Raw genomic sequence first — 12,241 nt, forward strand, 5'->3', positions numbered from 1 at the left:
ATAAATATGTAAAGATTAACATGCATTAACTCAGTCTTTGAAAATGTCTTATACTATTAAGAGTTAAGGGCCACAAGGCACACACACACACACACACACACACACACACACACACACACACACACACACACATATGTTGCTTGTATAACTATGGGCAAATGTACAGGCTTTTTAATTTGGTTCCCTATTGAAATATCGGCACTCAAAATGCCGAGTGCCAAAAAGCCCCCCCCCCCAAAAAAAAAATCAAAAACCCAGTGAAGAATGAATCTCAAAAATCACTGTACCACCCTGAACTTATACATACAACTTTTCTGTGTGGAAGATTTTAAGTCCATATATCTCTAGTTAATCACTGTATATTATTCAGATCAGACAATAATAGTAGAAGTAGCGAACTAAAAACGCGTCTTAAGTAAAAAAAAAAAATAATAATAATAATAATAAAAATATATATATAATTGTACAGCATTACTAAGTATTCAAAAGTAATCCAAGCAAGGCAGGCAGGCAGTCTGTTTCTAGTCGAAAATCATTTATTAAGTACACAGACAAGCAATCCAAGTAAAATAAAAATAGAGTAATAATTTCCTCACAAGCTTTCTAAATATATATATACTTTTTATCAGGCATGGGAGTGGTTTATTGTGCTGTTAAACAAAGTGTTATTGGTACACGTGTTAAATTCACATCCCTTCCCCCATCAGTGTGACATTCGAGCTGGTCTTGCCCTACTAATATTATAACCCTTAAGTACTTTAAATAAAATTTATAATGATGTGGTACCTCTTATTTAACCAGATTATTAAGTAGATTATTAACTCTGTGATTTTATCGAAGACATATACTACATGGCTGGAAAGATATCAACCTTAGTTCATTTGATAATCAAAAAAATATATATAAATATATACATATACATTTTGCATGTAAAAATCAATTTCTATTTTTATAATCTATTTTTAACAAAGATCGCTTTCGTCCTGCTAGACTTCTTCAGGTCTTGTATATGTATATGATAAAAAGTATATATATATATATTTAGAAAGATTGTGAGGAAATTATTACTCTATTTTTGTTTTACTTGGATCGCTTGTCTGTGTACTTAATAAAGGATTTCCGACTGGAAACAGACTGCCTGCCTGCCTACCTTGCTTGGATTACTTTTGAATACTTAGTAATGCTGTACAATTATATATATTTTTATTATTATTTTTTTTTATTTTATTTTTTTTACTTAAGACGAGTTTAAGTTCGCTACTTCTACTACTATTGTCTGATCTGATTAATATACAGTGATTAACTAGAGATATATGGACTGAAAATCTTCCACACAGAGAAGTTTCTTACACTGTTTTAGTTTTGGACCCACTACACTTGTTTAGTGGGTTGTTTTGAGACTTCGGGGATACCATGGAGATTACTTGTTTTTTATACATACAACTTTGAGATCACCATACCTCAGAGAAAAGGGAATATTCTGAGAAAATGCATCTTTTATCCATTTAGTCTCAGCATTTTTGGGACTCACTCTAGAGGGCCCTGACACTTCAAATGGTTACCCTCTAATTCACTTTGTTTTTGAAATGTGGGATTAAATTGACAACACACAGAGAAAACATACCAGAACAAAGGAAGGGAATGCAGACCCATGTGGGAACCAAACTAGAGAGTCAAGAGGTGTGTCGGCAGATGTATACACACACACACACACACACACACACACAAAGATATATATATATATATATATATATATATATATATATATATATATATATATATATATATATATGTATATATATATACATATATATATATATATATATATATGTATATATATGAATATATATATATATGTATATATATGAATATATATATATGTATATATATGAATATATATATATGTATATATATGAATATATATATATGTATATATATGTATATAAATGTATATATATATATATATATATATATATATATATATATATTTATAATGAATGGTCTCAGGTGAGTTTGATCAAAACACAAAACATTGAACAAACTCACTGGTGATTACCATTAATGGCCTCTAAGACCATCAAAAAAGTCATTGCAAATGTAAACCAATAGGTTACAGTTGTGATTACTAAAAATTAAACAAAAACAACTTTAACATGGTGTGCTTCACCCCCACCCCAGAAATTAAATATGCTAACTCCAGGATCACACAAACTCAAAGAAAGGGTAAAGCTCAAGAATTATGCAACAGGCCATCTAATGAACTTCAACTACTACATAACTTAACAAACTGTATCACTGATGAAAAGTATTATTTAACTCATGATATATAAAAGGAAAATTTCTGCCTTTGACTAGCACTTGAACCCAAGATTTGCAGCAATCCATGCTGATGTCACTGCACCTCGACCATGAAAGAGCTACTACATAGCTATGAATTTAGTTGTGCCGTAATAGTTCAGTACTAAGCTAACTGCTCTTGTAGGCCATTTTAAGCCTAGCCAATTATCCCTTGTGATACTCAAACCCTGCACCTTGTGGTTATAAGGCAAACACCTTAGCCATTGAGCCACCCTCCCAACCTAAGTTATTTATCCTCCCAGTGGCCTTCATAAATGCTTCTCTTGGAATTGTGTAAGCTACAGAAACGTGGACTTGTTAACTGCTGTTGATGTGCATGATTCTTCTGTTGTGAAGGTCTTGCAGTATTTTGCTGAGGTACCCTTTCTGTCTGCAACTTATCTGATCTTGTATATATATGTACAGCAGAGTATTTCATTCAAAGCAAGGATGAGTATTTTAAACAGTGCTAAAAGAAACTTTATCTCTACTCATCAAAGCTATATATACAGTAAGTTATCAACAATAAAATAACTGATTCATAATACTGTACTAACAATGCTATTTTGGAGCAGAGTTTGCTTTTTTATTATTAGGCATAGATATTTCATCTGTGATACTATAGTTAACATAGCGGTATCTAAGCTATGTGTAGACAGTTTAACAATGAATCCTACAACCTTATAGCCTGTCATGTAAGACAAAGACCACAAGGCTATGCAAGGTTAATGATCTGCTTCCTGTAATATAGGCTTCATAGGTTCATAGGTGTTTACAAGGCTAACCACCAAAAGGGTCTTTTTAAGCCTAGCCATTCCTACAGCTTTCAGTTGCCTGCTGCGTGGCCTCAACAAAGTCACTTTACCAAACTTTGCTTTGGGGAAATTGAAAATTTGGGCTAGACTCCTCAATGGTCTCCTGGACCACATGCCTAGTAATTGGCTATAACCTCAAAGAATATGTGGGTACATTATGACTTAATTTCATTCCATTGTCCCCATACTGCTGACTTAAATTATTTACAATTTCTTCCACATAACTTATATGGAATTTATGATAGACTATTGTCTGTTGTACTATTTATCTTTTGTCAGTTGCACTTCTACAAAGGAAAAGTTAAACAGAAATGGTGAAGAATGAGCCCTGCAGTGTACCACTAATGATCCTGTGTGTATCATACCTGTGTCCTCTGGGAATAACTGTCTGAATCCACACCTTCTGCTCATTTGGTATCAGTCAAAGAAAATAGCTGTTTATGTAGCTTTTATACATCTGGTTAGGTATAAATAGTTGAGATAAAGTAACAAGGCTTTTAGCCTTATCTAAGTAGATTACAATAGATGAAAAGAAATGGTTCCAAGATTAGCATTCACATTTTTCAAAAACAGCAAGGTCAGCTAAACATAATTTATTAGTGTTAGTAATTTATTAGTAACACTCCTGTGATAGAAAAGGATATCTGCAGGCCAAGTAACTCTAGCATTAGACCACAGTTCAGCAAATACCACCTCATTAACTTGCATGTCAAGCTGATGGTCTATAACTGAATGGGATATCCCTGGCCCTGGATTTCTGCACAGATACAACATTAGCAAGTCTGCATTCATCAGGAACATACTCAACACAAAGGCTCAGATTAATGGTGAAAACTGTCAGTGTTGATAACTTTTGGTATTCCACTGGATTCCAGCCTGCTAGCATATTTAATTTTTACAGTAGCTGTCAACAGTGTACAGTAATTATAAGCATCAGTCATTTTTTTCCTACAATAAAGGTATGCGGAAACAAGTGCAAGTTAGTGCAATATAAAAGCATTAGTAAATGAATGCTCATCACTTGTCTCTATTACTAAGAGGAATTTTAAATTATTTCTTATATGTCTGCACCATTTTATTCAGCTTTGTCTGTGTCACGTCCATGGTGGTGAACGAGATGCCACCTTTTTGCCAGTGTTGCAATGTACTGAGTCTGCCGCTGCCGCTGCCTTAGCTGTCATGCTGCTTCAGTACATTCCTCCCTTGGTTCTCCAGCTCGCCTTTCTGCTGCTACTATACCGGTTATGGATGGCTCTGCCAAAATATTCACCTGCTCTCTATTTCTTTGCACAATTCTATGTTGGGTTTCATGGCACATACAACAAAGCACTTCCTGTATATGTGTAGACTGTATTGTAGTGCCCCTCCTGAGGTGTCTAGAAGAATCCCACCATGATTTATTTATTTATTCATTTAAACATCTTTTTGTTGATCTGGTTAGTCCCACTAGAATGGCATCCTCTTTTAGTCTAAATACATGCTGTACTATATTTTACTTTTCAGAGTGAACTATGTTACAGGCTTGGGACTGTGTAATGGGATCATCAAGTAAAGCTATAGCATGTATCTTGTATTTTCCACAACACGCAGCACAGAACATATTAAATGTGGCCTGCTCTCAGCTTGCATGGTACATGTCTGTGTTTATAGACTGCTCTATCTGGCTTAGGTGTGCATCTATCAGCCAGGTGACCATTTGAAAATTCTCCTCACAGGAGCTGTTGGTATAGCTTAGACATGTGCCAGATTAGTTAATCATATGAACTGTTCAGGTAAAGGACAGACTCATCATAAATTCTGCTCTGGGTATTACAATCCACCTTGCAGTTTAGTGAGGAGGAACCCTTCCAGTTGATGTATCACAGACCATCTGGAGCAGGTGGAACCTTGACAGCAACATATAAGCAATCTAAGGCCCCCAAGATCCCAAGGAAATGGACTACATCACAAAAGGCTCATATGATGTCAGTTCTTTCCTCTGCAGTCCTGAGGAACCAGACATGTTCTTGCACATATCATACCATTATATCAAAGAACTGGTTTGGCAGTCACAAGGCTGACACCTGTGATATTCCTATCATGTCTCCCATTGTTTTTTTTTGCAGAGAACCGTACTCACCAACCCTGACAAGAGTTAATGTTGTCCCCCAGAGCTCCCAAACCACAGCTATGAACCTAGCCCTTGCCACGCCTTCACTTGAATGCATATCTCTACCAATAAATGAACTCAACCTCACCTAATTTTCATTTACGTCCCCCTAAAAAATAAACAAATAAATAAAGCCCAGACATAAAAGAAACTGAAAACTGACTAACTTCAACCCTTTTCCAGTGGCTGGTTAACTTACAGTGAAACTATAACCCAAAAAACATAAATATACCATATATCTCCAAAAATGCATGCCACAGCCATTCAAAATAAATCATAAACTAAGTAAAAAAATATATCATAAAAATATCACATCAAAATGACTACAGATAACCTAATCTGGAGTAAACCTGAGCCCCTTTGTTGAAGGTTATTCATAAAACCTTTTGCAACAGTTATTACTATTTCACAAAAGAAACAGAACAAAACATCCTGTTAAAAGGAATAGAAAACCTAACCTAAAGAATGTTTCCTAAGCCTGCAGTATATTGCAGTATATTTTATTTATCTAACAACAGAGTGGACCCAGCAAAGAGGCATGAGGGATTCCCCTAGTGACTGGCCTTTTTGTGAAAGTGGAGTCCTGTATCCTAACTTATTTGGTCCTATCTGAAAGCCACCCAGCTGCCCAGCAGGTGACTTAGAGGTTTATACCCAATTCCATGTGTTTGTCTATAATGCCTAAGCAGGGTATTGTATCAAGTTACTTAGCCATATCAAGACAGGCAGTATGCACCATTCTGCCCACATCTCTTGCTTTTGTGACCTTCTCAAAGAAGTCCACCAGGTTAAGCAAGCATGATCTATCCTTGACGAAATCAAACTGGGCTGGATCTAGAGTCTGAAGATTTCCTACATCATTGTTAATCATTTCCATGATAATTCTTTTCATGATTTTGCATATGAGACTAGTCAGACTTATGGATTTGTAGTTACCAGAGATGGCCCACTCTTGTGTAACGGGATAACTGTTTCAGTTCTCCATTCATGTAGCATAAAGCCTATCTGGAAGACATGGTTAAATAGTGACTCTAGTGGTCCTGATAGGTCATGTTTCATGTTATTTAGAAAGCATCCTGGAATATAATCAGGGCCTAATGATGTGGTATTCTTGGCCTTGAAGAGTGTGTCAAAGACCTTCTCCCTAGTAATAATTAGGATGTTGTATTCAATGGTATTAACTGAGGGGTGGCTGGGGGAGGAAAGAGGGGTAAAATTCCTGCTGAATTTGTAGGCCAGTCTATTTACTATATCTTCTGGCTCAGTGTAAGTGTCTCCATTTACAATTAGTTCTACACATTACTGTGTACTGCTTTTGTGGTTGCAGACAAAGCTACAGAAAACCTCGTGGTTGTCCTTGGCATGGGGGGTTATTTTTACCTCAAACTTGGCTTTGGGAGAAAGTTTTGCCCTCTGAGTTCCTTGTTTAGACTGATGAGTGTGTTTTTTATCCTGGTTGGTATAGCACTTCCTAATTTTTGCCATGACTTTCTTCCTTTTGTTAAAAAATGAATTGACATTGGGATTCTGCAAGGGTGTCTTGTTGTTTTTAAGATAGTTCTGTGCTTATTCCTGGTAGGCACAGTTGTAATGTCCCTATGCATTTATTAATGTGATTGTATTGGGTCTCTGTGAACAATTCTGCATAGGCAGTAGTGTTCTTAGGGTTGGGGGGGGGGGGACAAACATTTTGCCAGGTTATCACTTGATAGTAGGAAATTTGCTTAGAATACTTCCTGAATGTTCCAGTGTTAACAGGCATCCCAGGTTTTATTTTTATTTCAAAGGATACAGCTTTGTGCTCTGACATTACCAGACAGGACATTACACTGGGGAAGGGGGTGTAGCATTCTCTCTTGTTAGTGTGGACCAGATCCAGTATGTTTGTACCCCTAGTGGGTGTATGGACTATCTGATCCAGAGTGTTTCTGTTGTCAAAGTTCAGGAATCTCTATGTCTATACATTTTGGGTCATGCATGATTTTCAGTTTATTGTGGGCTAGTTAAAGTCACCCATGAACATGGTATTGAGTTGAATGGTGGGTATCTCCAGTATGTTTAAGTATTTATTTTTGGATTCCCTGATCATAGAGGGAGACCTATAGCTTAAAAGGATATGGCATAGTACTTTGCCTGTAGTAATTTGGACATGCAAAAGCTCGAGCTTGCCATCCTGTTTGACCACCTTGAGGTACATTTGCTTTTAATCTAAATCAAAACACTTCCATCTTTAGTCCCTGCATGTGCAATAGCTGGTCTAAATTATGCTGTCTAAGGCTTTAAACCATGTCTTGCTTACTGCACAAATGTTTGCATTCTCCAAGGTGATAAGAGCTTGGAGTGAACTGAGTTTCTTGTTTAGAGTCCTGGGATTGGACAGTAACACCTTTACGTTTTTTAGGGTTGGTTTTGCTATGTTGGAAAGTTTGTCAAGTCCTAAAAAAAGGCACAATGTGGCAGGACAGTGTTTTTGTCAATATTCAAAAGCCTAGAGGGGACAGGTGCAGACCATCCTTTGCAAAGCAATATGGCCTCCTGACCTTATCCTCCCATGCTGACAAATATTGTACTCCTTTGGAGTGATAACAAAAACTAAGCCAATTATTCAAGTCAATCATCTTCTGTTCAAATGATAATCTCATTAGCCAAATTAACCATATGATGATACATGAGAATTGTACTGCATACAATGGCACACAAAGGAATTGCTGTTTTGAGAAATTACTTACTAGTTTTAAATTTTCAGATTTGCTCCCTGCCACAGAAGTGGAGATAGAAATGCTGACAACCCTGTTAAAACTGCTATATAGAATATCAGGCCATCCTCTACAACTGAAGTTGTCCCAGACTAAAGTAAATGGATTTAAAACTCTTTCTTTCTTTATATGGGATCTTGCAAGTTCGCATCAGACAGTAAGCTGAGGAGTGCATTTCTATAATTCAGGATATATAGCTCCTGTGTATATTACCAAAATCCTGAGGTACAAAACAAGAAAGGCTACATAATTTGCATGGTAAACCGTAGACTCTGTCTAATGACACAGGTGTAGCAGTTATGCATGTAAACTGTTAGCATTGTAATACCAGCTACAGTAGCGGCATTCTGTCCTCAGCTATGGCACACATATAAACACAACCCTTTAACTAAGAAAATTATTCTGTAAAAATACTAATTATTTTGCACATAGAGTATGTATATTTTATAAACACTTCACTTGTGAGAGAAGAGAAATCTTCACAATGAGATAATAACTGTTTGAATGTATAATATCCAAATAAAATCTAATACTTGAAATGTTTATATTCTCACAACAGAATGTGTGATTTTTTTATGATTTGGCCTAAAGTCTATTTTCAGGTGTCGTTTTTTTACCATTAACATAATATGGTTCCCACTTTTTAGGAAAGTGTTCATTTTACTATTCGTTATCTGCAGGAAACATAGTATGGTAAAAACAACTAAAATTGTGAAACGAGGAAATGAGTGACAGCAAAAAAGTAAATTAAGGATACGAGACTTAGACTGTAAATGAAAACATGGGTTGGTCTCTGCTATTTTTGTGAACATTATTAAAATGGTGAAGAATGCCTGCTACAGCTGGCATGCACATTTTAGGTCTCATTAATTCAAGGTCACTCAGTCTGTATTGAGACCCTGCGACAAATGTATTCTTATTTCATTTACCTTCCGTGATGATTTGTCTAGTTTTTAGCAAGACAGCGTTATGGAACCAGAATGAATTGTGCGTATTGTGGCAATATTGACATTTGTAACATTACTCTCTTCCACACATTTAATGTCCAGCTACTTCTCAAATGTGGAAGCACACTCTCCTGCTGCAGTGCATTCTGGGAAAGTGATGTTTTATTGTCTTTGTTGAAATGCTGAATTAAGATTTGTAACATATATAGATTTGTTTTTGTCATTTATTCTACAAGTATCTACAGTGTATACCAAGACTGTATGCATTCAGACAACCAGAACATTTTTAACATGCAATCTACATTTTTGTATAACATTTTCTTTTTAATATGGGTGGTATACTCAACCCTGATCTACATCGAATAATGAAGCCTAGCATCGCCTTCTGCTTTCTCAGAAAAGGAAATAAGATTAAGTAATAATATGAAAAGATTCACTGACAAACTATGCACTGTATGCCAAGGTTCTAACAAAGATGTGCTACTGTACACCAGATAGGTGGTGTATACTACATATTTAGATAGTAAATTCAACTTAAATTACAGCTCCACAGCAGTCTTTTATCTTGTCATAAGCCATTTTCTTTTGTTTTGATCATGGCTGCACCTTCATTAACTGATTACATATTTCATACAGTTCATAGATTTTATAGAGTTTACAAGGTACAGCCAGTCTAAGAATAATAATCATTTTGCCAATACCACCTTCAAGGAACCTCCTTCTTCCAGCAAGGCAAAGCAATTCAGGCTCAGGATAAACTTACGGGAGCCTGTCCAATCGTCCCGGCTCATTTTAAAGAAAGCAATGGCATCACTGTTTTATATATAATGGTAGGTTCTAGATTACTCCAGAGGTAGGGGAACACTGAGTAATAAAGCTGTCCATCCAGGATGTTTTGTTTATTTGTTGATAGAAGTTAAAATCTTAAGGCTCCAATATTTGTGCAGCCACTTGTTTTGTGGAGGTATAGGAGATTATTGGGTCCATGACAGAGTGGAAGGCTAGAATCACCATGCAGGAGTCCAGAAGAGACATAGTATATGAACTGAGCTATATGAACAGAGCTTCCAAGCCTGTCTTGGTAGTGGAGGGTCTTCAGTCCAGTGAGCTTTTTAGTTAGGAACCCCTGGTATCCTTCAGGCTGTGTGATGATTATTAATGTATTATGTCTAGCAAGATGTGTTGATTGCCATATACATTAGCAGTCTGAAAGGACTCAGAGGTATTAATGTCTATAAGGATGCTATAATATGTTACACTATTTTGCTATTTACTGGAGTCAGTTAATCAACAGTTCCAGGTGGCTGATGTAGTTGCTAGGCTATTTTTGATGAGATGGGAAGGATGCATTAGATGAGAATATAGTGTCTTCTTATATGTGATGTTTTGTATTAAATGGGTACATTGTTTTATGAGATTGACCAACATAATGTAGAGTCTGCATCTCCTCAAAAATACTTACAGCTAAAATACCAAGGGTAATACTTTTGGTTATTGGGAGTGGCTGGGAATGGAGTGAAAGCTAGGTAATGCACTCTTGTACCCTTAAGGCTGTGCTTCTGCAACTTTATGATCATAGGATTGCCTGAAATATGCTGAAGGTTATTTTTTCTTGCAGATTGCGAGTTACATAATCCTTTATTTTTATTTCTTTTTATTTACTGGAAGAGAGGACTGGTGAAGCACTGCTCATAAGGGTGATATAGTAGGGTCATGTTTCAATGGTCCAGAGCAGTGTGTGTCTGTGTGTGTGTGTGTGTGTGTGTGTGTGTGTGTGTGTGTGTGTGTGTGTGCGCACGCGCGCGTGTGTGTGTGTGTGTGTGTGTGTGTGTGTGTGTGTGTGTGTGTGTGTGTGTGTGTGTGTGTGTGTGCATGTGTGTGTGTGCATGTGTGTGTGTGTGGTTTTATGTTATTTGAAAGATGTGATCTAGCTGGCTATGCATTCTGGTCAAGGAAGATGTAAAGGTGCATGGCTGTTCATATAACATCATGATACACAAATGGACTGAACTTTGAGGTCCTAAAAGTATGTCATCAAGGGTATGATCCTGGGAATTTCAGAGATAAATAATGTTATTTGATAATGTGAAGATGTGAAGTTTCTCATGTTGAACTAGCACAATCATTAACGCACCAGTGTTAAAAGAGATGGGTTGATAATGATGTATGAATTGAGGAAACAAGAAGAAATGCAAGAAGACCAATTGTTTTATTGATGATGATGTATAAAGAAATATAAGTTCAGAACGATAAAGGAAGAACTAAAGGCTAAGTACTGTGGGTAAAAGGGATGAGCTAAATTTAAACTTAGATACTGGTTATCAAGATTAGCTATGACAAATTAAATTGGATTATATAATAAAAAACTGTTGTATTTATTATTCTTAAATATAAATGATGGCTATCATGAAATTACTGTGTCAGAGAGTCACTTGTGAAATTGGATTACAATGTATTTTTTTTTTTATATAAATGTGTTCCTGTTTGTCTTTCTGTATCAAAGTTAGTTGTCTGATCAACAAACTTTGTTTTCTCTCTAAAAGGAAAAAGAAAAAGATAAACACAGTTTAGCTCAGTGACAAAGGAGCTTTGCTTGTAAAAATGTGATACATGACATTCTCTTCAAGCCATTTTTTTGGGATATAATCAATTAAAAAAAAACAATTAAGATCACTGTATAAACAGTAATATTGTAGACAAGATCAAGATATGATGAAAACTGGTTTATATTTTAAGGTGTAGTTGGTCATTAAATTAATTAAAAATGATCGTGATTTTGCCTTTTAAACCTTATAAAACAGATGTTTTAATGCCTCGCTGAAGGCGTCAAAGGAGTGTTTTACTGTAGCTCAGCAACCTACAATATTCTGAATCAAGGAAGATGCTGAATAAATCATTACTACATTTGAACAAAAGCACTAAAATGCCTTTTAATAAATAGGTTGGTTTTCTACATATTTTCATGGATTTGATTTAAATAGTAAACCATAGAAAAGATGGTAAAGTCTCCTTAATAATCTTTACTATGCATTATAAACTTTTTAGATTTGCATAAGCTAAACTAAGTGGAAAACTAGATTTATTGGCTTATATTTTGGATACCACCTGGTAATCCATTTGGTACTGGTGTGATGCACGTATTCATCAGGCCATTCTTTCCAGATCTTTCTGTCCAACCTGCAGCCATAGGCATCTTCTTTCTACCTGTACACATATGCCTTAGATTTAGGGCCCTGT

This window comes from Protopterus annectens, chromosome 7.part0 (assembly GCF_019279795.1).
Source record: "Protopterus annectens isolate FY-2018-M chromosome 7.part0, PAN1.0, whole genome shotgun sequence".
NCBI lineage: Eukaryota > Metazoa > Chordata > Ceratodontiformes > Protopteridae > Protopterus > Protopterus annectens.